Raw genomic sequence first — 12986 nt, 5'->3', positions numbered from 1 at the left:
CATGACACTCAACCGGTTGAGCCACCCAGGGGCCCCCAAAATAAAATCTACTTGCTGTACTTCATGTCAACCTTGCCAGGGGAAGGCCCGGCTGCATGTCCCGGTCTGTGGCCTCCTTCAGTGCCATCCATCCATGAGCCAAAGGGTCTCTCTGTTGATCTGCAGACCAATTACATTATCTTTCTCCACAGCCTGTGTTTACCCCAGGAAATGGCCCTCCCAGTACACAGCTATTCACACTGGAAACCTGGGCTTCATATATTTGATTCCTCCTCCTCCCCTTCCCCTCCACCCAACTAAATCTTCGATCTTGTTGATTCTACCTAATTATCTAATTATCTCTTGAATCTCCTTCCTCTCCCTTGAATCCCTGCAATGTTTCTGTCTCTAGACGAGGGCCTACCCTTCACTTCAGAAGCCACGCTGTGCAGTTCTCTTCGTGAAATGCACAACTGGTTCTGCTCCTGCCTTTGGGAAAAGCCCCAAACCATCAACGTTGCTTCCGAAATCTGTGGGGATGCGGCTGCTTCTCGCCTGCACTCACGCCTGCAGATCTCACAACTACCTTCATTTCCCACGCTGTGCTCTCTGCCGAGAATATTCTCACCTCACCTCTCTGTATCCAAACACTTAAGTATCCTTTGAGGTTTGGTTTACATGTGACCACAGTCGTATTTAATACTTGCATCTGTTAGGTCTGAGATGACTCCCAGACCTTCAAATAGACATGTCAAGAAAGCAGCTGGAAATTACCAGCATCCAGGTGGCACACAGATGATCAAATTCACCTGGAGAGAAATTATAGCTATAGAAGAGGGTCCAGGCCTGAAGTCAGATGGAGGAGGAGGAGGAGGAGGAGGAGGAAGATTACAGGAGACATCGAAGGGGCTGGGAAGACCAACAGGACTCAGGGTTGGAAGGAGGGGGACCACGTGTCCTCTGCTGACCTGCTGGGAAAACTCCACACAGGTATCTCCTGCCCCTGCTTGTTTCTGTACCATGCCACACCCCCCACAGCAATGGTCACACTGTGTAACACGGAGGCAGCCATTTGATCCCTCAGCAGAGAGGACTCCCTTTACCGCTAGAGATTACAGCAACCAGCTGAAGACACACTCAGTAAAAACTTGTTCAATGACTCATCTGCCTGTACACCCATGTGCAAATCCTCAAGGATGTCACATACCACGTGGGGAAAATGTATGGAAACTGCTAATCATAATACGAAGCAGGGACAAATGTATGTCTGGAGAGAGTGCCTGGAAAAGCGGGTGCCTCAGTGAGGGCGCGGGAAGAGCAGGCACCAGAAAGCTGAGGCTTGAGCTTGTCAAACAGTGGCTGTCGGGCTCTTGTTTGGGTTTACTGTGAATTTCCCCCAGGTGGCAACACCCCAAGTCTTCGCTGCGGCAGAAAGACGCCGGGTGATGACGAGCACTGTGTCCAATACTGTCATGTGTGTATTGCTTGTCTCAGCAGCTGGTGTGGACGATTTCAGTCCTTACGTTCTGTAGCAATACCTAAATTTTCTATTCTGCCGGGATTTTGGGGGGCGACTAGTTTCGTTCTTTTTTCTTTTTAATGTTTATTTCTTTTTGAGAGAGAGACGGAGTGCGAGCAGGGGAGGGGGACACAGAAGCTGAAGAGGCTCCAGGCTCTGGGCTGTCAGCAGAGAGACTGACACAGGGCTCGAACCCACAAACCGTGAGATCATGACCTGAGCCGAAGTTGGATGCTTAACTGACTGAGGCACCCAGGCGACCCAGTTTTGTTCTTTTTAAAATCGGAGTTTCATTCGGGGAAACTAAGAAAAGAACTTAAGGAGCCTGCTTCAGATTCTGTCTTCTTTTCTTTCTCTCTGCCCCTCCCCCACTCGTGCTCTTTCTCTCTGTCTCTCAAGAATAAACATTAAAAAAAAGAATAGATGGACACTTAGAAGAATAAATTCTTTAAAAAAAAGAACTTAATTCAAACACAATATCCCTGCGCATGCACAAAAAAGCCAGTAATGTCCAGAACACTCGTCTTATAAAAACCACATAAATCCTTGACAACGGTCTGAAGACTGTATTCATGTATCTGGCAGAAATAAAATTAAGCTTTCTCTTTAAGCATGGAAATACAGCATAATAAACGAGGTTAACGTGGATTTTTTCCTACCACTGGACACTCAAAGATTCAAGTGGAAAGGAACAGATGACATCACCCACCAGTAATGAGGAAAAACTGAGGCTGTGGACAAACACACTAAGTTCTGATTTATTAAACCTCAAGCAGGCTTCACTTTATCCCCCATGAACGATGGTTTACACGGGTTGCCAAAGTCTTCATTTTTACTAAATATCTTTGTAAACGCTGTGGTCGCTCTGGTCCAAAGCCATCTCCCTCAGACAGTGTATCAGTGGAAAAGAATCCCCATTCCCAGCAAATGTTAAAGCTGCCACATGTGTGATCTTCTCGCAAACCTCACGCTGAGCATGGGTTTCAGGGTCTGCAGAAAATTACAGGAAGGGCCATTCTGGAGGCTGGGGCCAGAATGCCACGTCCAGAGCGCCAGAGAGAAACACGTGCTTTAGGGGTGGACAGTGGCTTCCCCTAAAGACAAGAACCTGTTTCCGAGGGTGGGGCCCACCAAGCGGCGCTGGGGGGAGCTCCCCAGATTAGCTGGACCCTGACGTCTGCGGCCACTGTTGCCCCATCTGCTCTCTGGTTCTCATCCCCAGGCATCTGCCTCCTGTGGCTGCATGGGCATGTGGAGCCACAATGAAGAGGACAGCTCTCCTGCCTATGTGTCTGTGGGGCATGGTGTGACCCCGGGCTGTGTGGGGCGGGGGCCCGCGGGGGCCCACGGACCAGGGGCTCCAGCTTGACAGTGGTGGGGCCACTGCCCTCTCCCCCATGTCTCAGCAAGTCAGGCCAACTAGTGACCCCCACGAAGCGCTGGTTTCCTCTCTTCACCTCGGTAATGCCGCGGAGGATAGAACGTGTGTCACCGGGCTGAAGGCGGCCTCGAGATCACATGTATAGCGTGCCCAGAGAGAACCGGGGGCAGACTGGAACATCTTAATGCTGCTCCCTTTGCTTCCCTCCCGTCCCGTCGCACACAGGGTTTGCAGGGACAGGTGAAGACCCGTTCTGCCAACGCTCACACCAGAAATGTCTTGACAAGACTATTTAAGTGCTGAGTGATATGCATTACACTTTCAGCAGTGAATGTACGCTCTTATGGCAAAAAATCACCTAACTGTCGTTTTTAAGAATGGAAATTAACTGTAAATACCAAATGTGGGGGGTTTTTTTTGGTACAAAATTTCTCCTGTAACCTTTTCCTTGAACTCTGGTCAGAATATCACAAGTGTTAAGGGGCGCCTGGGTGGCGCAGTCGGTTAAGTGTCCGACTTCAGCCAGGTCACGATCTCGCGGTCCGTGAGTTCGAGCCCCGCGTCAGGCTGTGGGCTGATGGCTCAGAGCCTGGAGCCTGTTTCCGATTCTGTGTCTCCCTCTCTCTCTGCCCCTTCCCCGTTCGTGCTCTGTCTCTCTCTGTCCCCAAAATAAATAAACGAAAAAAAAAAAAAAAGAATATCACAAGTGTTAAAATGGGCTGGTTTGGATCTAGGCAAAACAACATACTGGCTTTAGGGACAGGATACAAATGAAAATCTCCAAACAAGCCAAAACTTTAATAAACAGCTGTGAAAAGCAGAAACTGAACTACGTTTGAAAATTCCTCCAAGCAGGACGGCAGTGTCTGGGCACCACTGTGAACTGTCTACAATAAAGCACACAGGAGGGATCACAAGTTTTGCGGGTAGAGAGGGCATGCTGTTCCTCCGAATGTGCTGACGCGGTGCTGGGAGAGGCCCACGCCAAGCTGACCAAAGGCAAGCCGGCAATTTGAAGAGAAAGCTCAGGAAACACTTGAGAACTTAGCACAGATCTGTGGCTCACGGGCATGTGTTGGAGCAACGTGATTAGTGCCGGGTCGTGTCTGCCCAGTGAAGGGACAAGATCACGGAGGAAAGCAGGATGGGTCGACGGGGCCAGGAAAAAGACGATGAGAAAGAAAAGCAGAAAGGCAGAGGGGAGAGTGGACGGACTTCCAAGGATCGGGCAATCAGTAAAAAAATGAAGAGTCGGGAGAAGGCTGATTGGGTGGCCGTGGGGCCGCTGGGACGTTAGTAAGGGCACTTCCACGGGGGCCACAGGAACCACGCAGCACGTGGAACAAGTGGGAGGGCAGCAGGGGAGGCATTTCCTGTAGTTTTCCGGAGCTTGAGGAAAAAGTGGGGCGAAGGAACGGATGGCAGTCTGAGCACGGCCAGACGGGACACAGAACGTTCTCTCTGGCTGACAGAAGCTTGTGTGTTTCAGTGGGCCAAGAGCAAGTGGCCATGCTCCTGTTCAAGGGCCCCGTGTGCAGGCTCCACCGTGACCCCACTGAGACGCAGTCCCTGCTACGTCCAATACCCCCTTAAGATGGCTGAGTCACTCAGATTTAGGCTGAGTCCAAAAAGATGGCCGCATGGGAGGTGTGAGTTCAGGACAAGAGCACAGTGGCCCAGTCGAGTTCACAAAGAGGCTCTGCAATCCTGCACGAGGGGCCGCTTGCTTCTCCTGTCTGCCAGGTGTTCTGTCCCCCAAACCCCATAACCTCGGATAGTGTCCCGGGTGTCACACTCTCAGTGGCGCTACCCTGATCTCAAGAGCAAAGTACATTGGGAAACATATGGCACCTTGGGGCACCTGGGTGGCTCAGTCAGGTAACCATCCGACTTGACTTCAGCTGAGGTCATGATCCCAGGGTCGTAGGATTGAGCTTCTGCATTGGGTTCTGTGCTGACAGCATGGAGCCTGCTTGGGATTCTCTCTCTCTCCCCCCTTCTCTCTCTCTGCCCCTCCCCCACTCACACATGCTCTCTCTCTCTCTCTCTCTCTCTCAAAATAAATAAACATTAAAAAAAAAAAAACCATGGCATCACAGAAGACATCATTTTGGGGAACTGCATCACAATGAAACCACCACACCAAGTCCTTACCATATTCCTACAGATCTTTACCCAGAATATTTTCTTCCTTGAAAACTATGGTGTCCACTCATGGTCGGCTTCCCATCTTAGTCCCATACTTAGACTGGGCATGAGGGGGTCTCTGAACTGGGTCCTCCTCTGGCCATGCCCTCCTCACTAGGCAAGGTGCTTCCTCCTCGAGATCATGCGTAGGGCTCAGACACCAGAGCTCCCGCCCAAATGGCTTTGTTTCCAGGTCCATGCAAGCCCCTTCCCTGGCTCACTCACCCTGAGGACATACTGCAACGCTGTGTGAGCAACCCTGGCCTAAAGGGTTTGCCTATACAGGCTGGGTATTCCCACAAGGAGGCGACAGCACACAACACAGGGTGGGAGGTGTGGCAGACCAGCACCCACTCCTTCCTGAGCCACCATGTTACCGCGTTGTAGAGGTGAATCTGAGTTCAGGATTCTAACTCTGAGCCCAGCTCTCTGGGCCATTATAAAGGATATTTGAGACGGGAGGAGAACGCCCCCGGCATCCTCCAGTAGACCGATGTTTGCTGGTTTGTCTCCACACCCAGATGTAATGCAGGGGAAGGTGCCTGTGTGTTCCCACCTGACACGTTCGGCATGGAGATTCAGGCACTGCCCCATAGGCCTGGGACTTCTGGGGGAGGCTGCAGACCAAGTGGAGGGCAGGGCTGACAGACAGAGATCCGGTGGTCCCAGGGGGCCATTCATTCTACTAGGCTTGCACCTGAGCACTATCTCAGGGAGTGAGGGGAGTCCCTAAGAAGGCAGACCTCCTGGGGCCCGTGACGTGCCACACCACCCCGAAGACCACGGAACCTCATCAGTGTCTCAGAGGCCCCTGTGCAGCATTCCCAACAGAAGGACTTTCCAGTCATGCGGACTCGTAACCTCGCCAGGCAGTTCAGGCAACAGGTCTGGTCATGAGGCCTGTCTGCCTGTCCACTCCACAGAGCCCAAGCCAGCCTGTCCGTGTTTGTGCACGGACCTTGGCTCTGGTCTCTGGAGGGCAACAGGACAGTGTGGTTTCCTCTCTGCAGTGTCTCGGTCCCTGTCAACAGCCATGCTGGCGGAACCACTTCTCTCCCACGTCCAGGAGCCGATTTCGAGTCTCACTGCAAGTTGTGGGCAATCCACCCTAATTACTGCAGCTCCTCGTGATAAGAGCTGATGTGTGGGACAGAAAGCCTGTTGCCTATTCTGCTTCAAGAATGGCCTGGCTTTTCTTAGATCCCTGTATTTCCATACACATTTTAGAATTCGACAAATTCCACCAAAAAAAAAAAAAAAAAGTGGGGGAGGTAATCTGTTAGCATTTTGATTAAGTTGCATCACATCCAATCAGTTTAAGTAGAAATGGTATCTTTGCGATCCTGAACGTTCCATCCCCGGGGGTGGTACCTCCCCTCCCCAAACTGTCATCTGTAATTGTCTTCCAACATTTTCTCCGAAAAGATCTTGCTCATCATTGCTTTAATTTATTTGTAAACACTTGTAATATTCTTGAATATACCTGATATTTAAAACACATCTTTCCCTTTCTCTTGTCCTCTAACTATAGGAAGAAACAACTGATTTTTATACATTGTGCACCTGCAAAACACTTTATATGATTTAATGATTTATCTCAAAGTTATGTTTTAATTTCATATATAGAAGCATATCATCTGGGACTGGTAAAAATTTTTCCTTCCATTACCTATTTTTTTTGTTATATCTCTTTTTTCCTTATTTTTCTTGCTTTACTGCACTGGCCATGACCTTCAGTGGGCCTGTCTTCTTCCCAGAAAGGGAAACATTTCAGTATTTCACCATTGAGTATTTTTTAAATAACAACTTTGTGGAGATATAACTTACAAACCATAAAAGTCACCTTTTTAAAGTATACAATTCAGTGGTTTTTAGTACGTTCCTAGTGGGGAGCCATCCCACTGCCTACTTTTGCCAGATTGTAGTCACCCCATAAAACATACTCCGTTTCCCCTGACACTCCCACCTACTCCCTCCCTTCATGGATGGGCTTGTCCTGGACATTTCATGTGAATGGAATCATACCATTTGTGTCCTCTCACAAGTGTCTTTGCACGGAGCGGTGTGTTTTTGAGGTTCCTCTACACAGCAGGTATCAACGCTTTATTCCTTTTTACTACCGAGTAATATTCCACCGGGTGGATGGACATTTTATTCATCCATTCATCAGCTGATGGACATTTGGGTTGTTTTCACATGTTGGCTGTTATGAACAGTGTAGCAATGAAATTAGAAATTCATGTGTAAGTTTTCATGTAGCTATATATTCCCACTTCTCTTGGGTATGTAGCTAAAAGTGGAAGTGTGTGTTTTGCAGACACTGTCAGACTAAGGAATTTCTTCCATTTCTAGTATGTGAAAGCCTTATTTCACTCTCCTTTAAGCATTAACATGACGGGGCGTGTGGGTGGCTCAGTGAGTTAAGTGTCTGATTCTTGACTTCAGCTCAGGTCATGACCTCACTGTCATGAGATCGAGCCCTGCCTCGGGCCCCTTGCTGGGTGTAGGGCCTGAGATCCTCTCCCCCCTGCCTCTCCCCCATGCACACACATGCTCTCTCTCAAGAAAACAAAACACATAAACATGATCATATAATGTCTTTTTTTGCTGTTGTTATTTTTTGCTTGTTTTTTGTTTGTTCGGGTTTTATTCTTAAATCAACCAGGTATTTCTTGAATAAGCCCAATGTAGTCATGATGTATTATCCTATTTATATATTGCTGGATTTTACTTTTGTGAATCTATGTTCAGTAGTGAGCCTGGTCTCTAATTTTCCTTTTCTATACTACCCTTGTTGGGTTGTTGTATGGTTATGCCTTAAAACACTATTCAGGGGGCACCTGAGTGGCTCAGTCAGTTGAGCGTCTGACTTCGGCTCAGGTCATGATCTCGTGGTCCTGTGAGTTCGAGCTCTACATCAGGCTCTGTGCTGACAGCTCAGAGCCTGGAGCCTGCTTCGGATTCTGTGTCTCCCTCTCTCTCTCTGCCCCTCCCCTGCTCATGATCTGTCCCTCTCTGTCTCAAAAATATATAAACATTAAAAAAAATTAAAAAAACTACTGCTCAATAAAATTTGTTGATGAGTAATATAGGCCTGTGGTATTCTTTGTGGGAAGGTTTGAAATTATGAATTTGACTCCCTTAATAGTTACAGACAATTCAGATTTTCTGTTTCTTCTTATGGCAGTTTCATAATTGTATTTGCTAGGAATTGTCACATCATCTAAATTTGCTGGCATAATATCGATAATATGCTCTTGTGTTCTTATTTATTTATATCTTTTGAGAGAGAGAGAGAGAGAGAGAGAGCGAGCACAAGCAGGGGAGAGGGGCAGAGGGAGTGAGTGAGAATCCCAAGCAGATTCCATGCTCAGTGTGCAGCCTGATGCGGGGCCCGAACCCACAACCCTGGTATCATGACCTGAGCCAAGATCAAGAGATGGACGCTCAACTGACTGAGCCCCGCAGGTGGTCCTCCTCTTATGTTCTTTTAACTGCTCTCAGAATCTATACTGACAGCATTTTCAAGTCCTCACACTGGTAGCCTACACTCTTCCTCTTTGTTCCCGAATCTGACTTGCTACCGACTTTATTAGGTTTATTTAAAAAAAATCCAGCTTTTGGCATTGTAGATCTTGTCTGCTGTATGGGCGTTTTCTATTTCATTGACAGTTTTGCTTCTTGGCATTTCTGGTGGTCTCCCCAAGGGCATAAAGCTACCCAGGACCTCTGAGGTCTGCTGTGCTCAGGGTCTCATTTTTTTTTTTTTTTAACTGCATTGCCAGGGGCAACCGGATGGCTCAGTCAGTTGAGTGTCCAACTTCAGCTCAGGTCATGATCCTGTGGTTCATGAGTTTGAGCCCCGCATCGGGCTCTGTGCTGTCAGCATAGAGCTTGGAGCTGCTTCGGATCCTCTGACCCCTCTCTCTGCCCCTCCCCTGCTTGTGTGTGTGTGTGTGTGTGTGCGTGCGCGTGCACATGCACGGAAGCATGCTCTCTCTCTCAAATATCAATAGAAAAACATTAAAAAAAAAACACCTACAATGGTGATTTCAAAATGTTTTTATAGTGATCAAACTTTTCCGGTCTTTGATGGTAAGGTTCAGAGAGTCACCCAACCTGCCAATATTTGGTACAGAAAACTGATTTACAACTGTGCTGTAAAAATTCATGGCACTTGCATGTATTTGCATTAACTATTCCGGAGCATGAAAATCATTTTAAAAATAAAATGACAGAGAGGGGTGCCTGGGTGGCTCAGTCAGTTAAGCATCCAACTTCAGCTCAGGGCACGATCTCATACTCCGTGAGTTTGAGCCCTGCGTTGGGCTCTGTGCTGACAGCTCGGGGCCTGGAGCCTGCTTCAGATTCTGTGTCTCCCTCTCTCTGACCCTCCCCTATTCATGCTCTCTGTCTCAAAAATAAATAAACATTAAAAAAAATAAAGTGACAGAGAAATGGGCATTCTGTGTATTTATGGTGGGAGTACACACATTACAGGACCTTTGTAGAAGCACGCACCAAAACTCGAAGGAGAAACTGTCCAAACACCCGTTGACAACATCACAGCACATTCCCACATCAGCACTGCCCGTAAATGTACCCCTTCCAGGGGGCAAGTCGGTGACAGCAGATGGAACAACCATCACGCCCCGTGGTGTGAAGTGGCCGAAGGCACTTGTGGCACGGGACGGGTGTCACAACAGCCTGAGGAGGCAACACCCATTTCTGAGAAGAGCCTCTTTAAACCTGTCAACAAGTAGCTTTATCTTTGAAGTTGTTGCATGGGAAGCAACCACACCCATATAAGAAAAACTAACTCATCGGTATCCCACAGCCCAGGGGTAAAAACACTGAAAAGGTGACCTTACTCAAACATGTGTTCTGGAGGCTGAACCCACAGCAGCCACGCTTGTGGCCCAGGCACTGGGGGACCCGCTCACACCTGCGTGGTGACAGACACCAAGCCGCAGAGCAGCTGTCAGGGCCAAGTCTCAGGACACAGTTACGGCTGCAGTAATACAGGGGAGGAGACCTCGAATACCAGGATTTTCCATGTACTATGTGGTTAAAATAGTTTCTGCGGAAGGATTCACATAACAGTCCATGAAGCCACAAAGTCAGAGCGGGGACCTCAGATACCAGAGTCCTGGTCTCTGCGATGCTGTCAGACTTGGCGTCCGTAACGCCTGCCTTTACACTGCTACTTTAAGTTACTTCTCATTGTTTAAATTCTTTTTAATAGTTACTTTTTTCCCCCCTAATCTGGTTATGAAAGGCTAAAAATGTTATAAAAGGACAGATTACATAGTAAAACCCCTGCATAATTCCATCACTCAGAGATAACCATTATCAACAGTCTGTTATTTATTCCTTGTTTATTCCTTCCTGTCTGTTCTCCAGGAAGGTGCTACACTGTATACATTATTAGAAGGTAAGATAATACAGCACGTGTACTGTTTTGACATTTCTTTTTTCTTCTTGGTACACTGTGGACAACTTTGCCAACCGGTGTAACAGTTACTTGTCTCTCTACCAGCTTAGGGCAGTCCACTGTTCCCTGTCAATATACTAGTGGGTTAATGCCTTCCCTTTTATGTTACAATGTTTCCAAGTACTTTCCTGGATGCACAGATGTCCAGTTAAAGATGTTTCTATAATGGATCCCAAGGAGTCAAATGCTGGGACAACAAACCGCTACAAAGAGTGTAAAGGTTTCTGTTTGTCTTAAACACTGTCCAACAGTGAGTTCATCAACATTTTTTTCCCTCCCCAAACAGTGTATTTCAACAAATCAGGTGCCCCCGCCCCGCCTTTTTTTTTAAAAGAGAAGCTTCAGATTGACAGCAAAACAGAGAGGGAGGTACAGAGAGGTTTTCCATACATTCCCCATCCACCCCTTATATGTGACCTCATCTATTACCAACACCCCCCACTAGCGTGGTACATTTGTTGCTACTGATAAGCCTGTACTGACATATACTAATCACCCAAGCCCATAGGCTACCCTGAGGTTCACTCTTGGTGGTGCACATTCTATGGGTCTGGATAAATGTATGACGACATGTATCCACTATTATGATCACACAGGGTAGTTTCCCTGCCTTCACAGTTCTCCGTGCTCTATTCATCCCTCCCTCTGGCCTAATCCCTGGCAACCACTGATGTTTTACTGTTTCCACAGTTTTGTCTTTTCCAGAATGTCATATAGTTGGAATTGTATAGTATGCAACCTTTCAGACTGACTTCTTTCACTAGTAATGTACATTTAAGGTTCCTTCATGGTTTTTCATGGCTTGATAAGAGTATTTCCTCTTAGCATTGAAAAATATTCCATTGTCTGGATGGATCACAGTTAATTTACTCGTTCACCTACTGAAGGGCATCTTGGATGCTTCCAAGTGTTGGCAGTATGAATAAAGCTGATGTAAACATCTGTGTGCAGGTTTTTGTGTGGACATAAGTTTTCAACTCACTTGGGTAAATACCAAGGAGCAGGACTGCTGGGTCACAGATTAAGAGTATGTTTAGTTTTCTAAGAAACATCACACTGTCTTCCCACATGGCCGCGCCATTTTGGATTCCTACCAGCAAGGAATGAGAGTTCCTATTGCTCCACATCCTCACTCGCATATGGTGTTGTCAGTGTTTTGGATTTTTGCCATTCTAGTAAGTGTGTAGTGGTATCACACTGTTGTTTAATCTCTAAGGCCCTTTTCTTTTCTGATTGTGTGTGAGCGTTTTTGGGAAGGAAGGTGGGGTCCTATCTCTAATAGGAGAATCTTCCCAAATGTTTCGTAATCCTGAGCTATCTGCTCATGACTAACAGTATAGGGTTAAAATGCTGACCAAAACATATCAGTGGGGATGATCAATTTTGTTTTTATAGTGGGTTGTGCCAGTGGTGAGCTTAGATTCTGAACATGGGGGTTCCTGCTCCACCAGCCACCCAAGCCCAGTGGATGAGAACACAGGTTCAGTTTAGGGGCAGATGCCCAATACTCACAACAAATGATGGAGACATCCGGAGGACTGGGGTCATCTAACCTGCTACTCTTAAGTGCAGTCTCTAACAAACGTCACCATTCCCAGCATTTGGAATTTCTAAACCTGTGGGGAACACCCACAGAGCTATCCTGTCCCATACACTTGGGCTGCAGTGTTATCTGTCAGAGTCTCTGTGCCTTTAATCTTTAAGGAATTTCTCAACATTTCTTCTAATAGTACTAATTATTTTGCATATATATACATATATATGTAGTTTATTTTAAGGAATTTGGATGGCCCACGTGTGTAGTCAATTATCTTGATTTGATCTACCCAGGTCATTTTAAGATTTTGGAAAAACAAAAATGTAGCTCTTCTCTGTCAGAAAATTTAAACACCTGATGTAGAATAGTAAGAATTTAAAAATAGCCACTAAATAATTCCCTAGTCTGTGACAGGCACTTCACATAGGGTATTCATTGCATTGGCAGGGTAGGTATTATCATCCCAGTTGTACAGAAGGATAAAGTTTAATCAGAAACAACAGTAACTCATCCAAGGTCCCCATAAGCAGCAGTGTGAGCCTGGAACCCTGACCGCTCTCTGACCTGCTCATTTGTAGACAGAAAAAAACTGAGGCCAAAGTAGACAACCAATTCGCCAGAGTAACCATCATCAGAAGGCTCAAAGCTCCTTTGCACATTTTCTCCTTATTGCTTCAAGGCTGGAAGTTACATAATTTCAGTGACATTAATATGTAACAGCTCTGTGCTTTGTTAACAAGGCTGCCTGCTGACTGGGGGAGCAGGCAGAGGACAGCGAGTTAACCCCACTAAAGGCATCCCAGGAACGCACGGTCCTCCACGTGGCAACAATGGCGTCTCTGTAGTCTGGTAACGCTCAAGGGGTACCGTGGAGGCTGGTGTGAACTTA

The 12986-nt window shown here is 47.1% G+C and overlaps 2 protein-coding genes across 8 annotated transcripts in view; one reads left to right on the top strand and one right to left on the bottom strand.

Annotated features, from left to right (window-relative positions):
• Positions 1-12986, bottom strand: part of LOC122474716 (centromere protein P) — a 231176-nt gene that overhangs the window by 29832 nt on the left and 188358 nt on the right. The gene's annotated exons all lie outside the window — the stretch shown is intronic.
• The window catches only part of ECM2 (extracellular matrix protein 2), a 38282-nt gene continuing 32059 nt past the window's right edge, over positions 6764-12986 (top strand). For all 4 annotated transcript variants that reach the window (XM_043565774.1, XM_043565777.1, XM_043565772.1 and 1 more), the window contains exon 1: positions 6764-12946. The gene's annotated coding sequence lies outside the window, so the exon portion shown is untranslated. The remainder of the gene's footprint in view (positions 12947-12986) is intronic.

The sequence above is a fragment of the Prionailurus bengalensis genome, chromosome D4 (assembly GCF_016509475.1).
Source record: "Prionailurus bengalensis isolate Pbe53 chromosome D4, Fcat_Pben_1.1_paternal_pri, whole genome shotgun sequence".
Taxonomy (NCBI): domain Eukaryota; kingdom Metazoa; phylum Chordata; class Mammalia; order Carnivora; family Felidae; genus Prionailurus; species Prionailurus bengalensis.
Note: the sequence above shows the minus strand (reverse complement) of the source record. Positions and strands in the feature narration are given on the sequence as shown.